Source organism: Gymnoscopelus microlampas, assembly GCF_963454915.1.
Source record: "Gymnoscopelus microlampas genome assembly, chromosome: 9".
In the NCBI taxonomy this organism is placed as follows: domain Eukaryota; kingdom Metazoa; phylum Chordata; class Actinopteri; order Myctophiformes; family Myctophidae; genus Gymnoscopelus; species Gymnoscopelus microlampas.
In genome coordinates this window covers 27,353,557-27,357,848 of record NC_139946.1, presented here as the reverse complement: position 1 = coordinate 27,357,848, position 4,292 = coordinate 27,353,557, and the positions used below count along the sequence as shown (strand labels likewise).

General features: G+C 40.3%; 1 long non-coding RNA gene across 1 annotated transcript; it reads right to left on the bottom strand.

The window, feature by feature from the left end:
- Window positions 1-1,237: 1,237 nt before the first annotated feature.
- LOC311051340 lies at window positions 1,238-3,980 on the bottom strand. Its single transcript, XR_014601404.1, has 3 exons — window positions 3,457-3,980; window positions 2,109-2,341; window positions 1,238-1,887 (listed from the first exon to the last, which is right to left on the bottom strand). It is a non-coding gene; the product is annotated as an uncharacterized lncRNA (long non-coding RNA).
- Window positions 3,981-4,292: the final 312 nt, after the last annotated feature.

Sequence of the window (4,292 nt, the reverse complement as noted above, 5' to 3'; positions counted from 1 at the left end):
AGTAAAGTACAAATACCTCAAAAGTGCACTTAATTACAGTACTTGAGTACATGTACTTAGTTACTTTCCATCAATTCAAGTCTCCATGGGGTGACTAATCCATAGAAAAGGTCATTTTGGGGGTGAAATATCCCAAACACACAAAGTGAATGTTACAGATTAACAGCTGTAGGTATATGTACACACTGTATACCTCCGACTGTACAATACATAACATTTACAGTACACCAGTTTAGTGTTCATACTGTTCTGTATATGTCACATTCATACCTACGCTTACAGTTCATTCTATTTATATATTATACCAGGGGTCTTCAAGGTGTTTCAGACGAAGGACCCCATAGCTGAGAGATGATCAGAGATCCCCACTACATATTGTATACAATTGTGTGGCAGATTCAAACTTTTCATAGATTTCATAGTTAGCTTCATAGGTTTGACAGCACTATATTGGATCCATGATCATTTGTATTTTCAGACATTTAATCACTTAAACCATAAACTTGACCTTTCACTTGGTCTGCCCCCCCCCCCCCCATCTACACCAAACCTCATTGCCTATAAATAGCAGATCTACAAGCTTGTAGATCGGCTATTTTCCCTAAAGTTCCCTCCAGAATACACAAAGATTAGGCGGCCCCCTGTAACTCTGAGGATCCCTAGGGGTCCCTGACCCCCTGTTGAAGAGCCCTGTATTATACATACACTAATTGTTCTCAACGTGGGGTTCAGGGACCCCCCAGGGGTCCTTAATATATACGTAGCATCAACATCTGTTTTAAGCACCTCCCTGTACATTGGCTATTTGAAATATAACCAAACTCCATGCTCCTCGTCTGAGTTGTCTCAATGTGATGTGTTGTGAGCTTGTAGATCGGCTATTTTCATTAGAATTTGAATGTTTTTGAAACATTTTACAACACAAACATAGTATGGGGGTCCCTGGGACAAAATATTTTCAGATGGGGCTAATACATATTAATTTGGGGGTCCTTGACATGGAAAAGTATGAGAACCATTGCATTGATTATAGTGATAACACATGATTCTCTTGTTCTCAGCCACTTTCTCAGTAAGAAGAATCTCCTGCAGTTTCTTCCTCCTTGGACATGACACACTGTAACTCAGCTGTAGATGCGAAACTGCATTTTGTTGTCTCAGTAGTGCTTGTACTCTGTGCAGTGACAATAAAGTTGAAACTAAATCTAATCTAAACATCACTCATAAAAACAACTGCTTAATTTAAGCCAAGTAGGACATTTATCAATAGTAGGCTACAGATTACAGAATATGCAAGGCAAATAATGGCATTCAATAAAACATTTTATTCACAATTTAAGTGCAAGCTCTTGAAGTCATCTCTTTTAAGAGCTTGAATCCTCTTCACGAGGCTACTACTGCACAAAGATTAGTACATTTTTCGTTTTGGTGAAGCACATTAAAATAGTAGATATGTAGAGATATACAGTATGTATGTATAGAGAGTTCACAATATAGTAGTATAATATAGCATATAGTAAAGTATAATATTAGTTTAGATTAATATAGCTGTTTTTCCCCCTTTTGTAAAGGCTAGTGTGACTAATCATGCCATGACAGATCCTACACTATCTGCAATGTTGAATCCTCTGCCAACCAGTACAGTACACAGTCTCCAGGAAAATCTGATGGACGCTGGTGGTGACGCTGATCAAACTGCTGGGCTTTTGAGCAGTAGGCACGGCTCTGTTGGTGGCCAGCGTCATGCTGCCTTGCCTGGAGTGACTCTTCTTGTAGCGAGGGTCCTGCTGCTACACGCTGTGTTGGGAGCTGCCTGGAGTGCAGATGGTCTTAATTAGACTCCTTGGAGGTGTTTCAGGTTATTACTTGCAGATGGGTCAAAAACACCTGAGAATAAAATAAACAGGGAATGTTACTGTGATAGTACAGACCGGTAGGATATCATTTAACTTTTAGATCATTTTCTTCTGCTTAAATAAGAGAACACTGCATGCTTCAATCAAATAATACATAAAGCATTGTCATTATCTAGTTAAAATGCTGTGGTTTCACTGACCCTGGTTCTAATGAATTAGAACAATATGCTCAATTTAAAATACACAACTCACGTTACCACGCTTTGACTCAGTCGCTGAAGTGGGCCACAAGCACCTAGACTCAGAGTAAGGTTCTACTGTGTCTTTCCTCTGGACTCTTGCAGCGCAGCACCTACACGGGACCAGACCTCACACAGTCCAGACTTGCAGTCACAGTGTGCGTCAAGCACCGCCCCAGTGTGCTGTGCTCTGGGGCCATGATCCAGGGAGAGGTTGGCTTCTCCCTCGGTTGCTGAGTGCAGCACCTGAGAATAGAGTAAACAGTGATATTACTGTGATAGAACAGACCGCTAGGGTATTATTGTCTTCAGCTTACATAGGACAACACTGCATGCGTGCAACAAAAAAATCAAATAATATCTAAAGCAGAGGTCTTCAACAGGGGGTCCGGGACCCCTAGGGGGTCCTCAGAGTTACTACAGGGGGTCCGCCAAATCTTTGTGTGATTTTTACATAAACCACTTCAACCAAGTATCCCTATTCTGAGAGGAACTTTAGCCAAAGGCGTTGTGCGTTTGTAGATCTGCTATCTTCGGCAAAGTGGTTTAGTATAGCGGGGAAAAAGAGCAGGCTAAGTACAGAGTGAAAGGTCAGGTATAAGTGTTGTTTAAGTGCATGATTAAATGTTTGGAAATACACATTAACATGAATCCAACATGATAGTGCTGTGGAACAAGTCTATGAAGCTGCCTATGAAATCTATGAAAAAAGAAATATTCTATACAATATAATGGGGGTCCCTGCTTTATCTCGCTCTCAGCCAAGGGGTCCTTGGCCTGAAAACGTTGAAGACCCCTGATCGTAATTGTAATTATATCTAGTTAGAATGCTGTGGTGTTACCGACCCTGGTTGTGGTACATTTTGACCCAGTCTTGTAAGACCCTGCTTGTAAGACCAGCCACTGACTGTATGAAAAGTGCTGGGTAACCAGGCTAGTACTTTTTACTTGTGTTTTTCCCCCTATGAAACTCTCAAAGAACAAAGCTTGACTATCTGCATGCCAGCCACAATGGACAGACTCGACTTTCATGAATTATTTTGGGTCATTAATAAGGCCCATATTTGGGCTTTGTTTACGTCTGACTTCTTTTGGGCACACAGTAGCTTAGTCCAGCGTTAGAGTTCTCTCTAAGTTAGAGAGAACTCACTAACGCCAGGGCTAAAAAAGCTTAGCCTTGGATCAAGACTATATATTAGTTGTATTTGATCAAGTCTGACTCAGATAAAATAAATCTACGATAGTCTTGATCCAAGGCTAACAGTAGCCACGCTAACACACAGACTTGCACAGCACTTCTACAGTTCACCAACATTACCTGTCAAACGATAAAACAAAATAATAAAAACAAACTTACTTACCCTTGCACAAATAAGATTGAGCCTCAAGGCTGTTGTAGGCCATCAACTGGTCCATAGTGTAGTAGGCACTGCGTGTAAACACTAAATAATAATCATACAATATCCGGATAATGTATGGCCCGGCGGATAAAGATCCTTATTGACACTAAACTCACTCGTAACAAGCTTATACGGATCGATACCGATAAATGTAATCTTCTCCTCGTATTGTTTCCTCTTAATCTGCGTAAAATGTTCTAGCAGTGACTAGCTAAAGTAGCTGCTATGTGTTTGTTTACAGTGTTACACTTAGCCGGAGCTAACACGGTGCTGCTGGACCGAACCGGACCTCACCAAGATGGCGCGTAGGGAGGGGGTGGAGTCTCGGCTCCGCCCCCTCCCTATCCGTAACTTTGTATAATAATGCATATGAATGATCGATAATTAAAAAACAGGTAATTTTCCGTTTTCCATTCATGTAGATGAAAGGCTAAAATTGAAAATCAAGCCAATTTTCGATTTTTGATTTTTGATTTCACATTGAATAATAGACTGAACGCAAGATACGGGCTTGTAAAGTAATACTTGATATCTTGGTAAAAATTGTGTTTAACAAAAAAATTAAATTAAAAAACGGGTCAATTTCCGTTTTCCATTCATGAGATGAAGCCAATTTCTTATTTTCGATTTTGGGACTTAAGAACGGATATAAACTGAACGGACAATTTCCGATTTTCGATTTTGGGTTTGAGAACGGATATCAATTGAACGCTACGTACACGGATTGAGTACGTTTCAGGCAATTTAAAGTTGATTGGTAGTGACTTTTTTTTTGGTCCCTAACATTCATCGAGCTC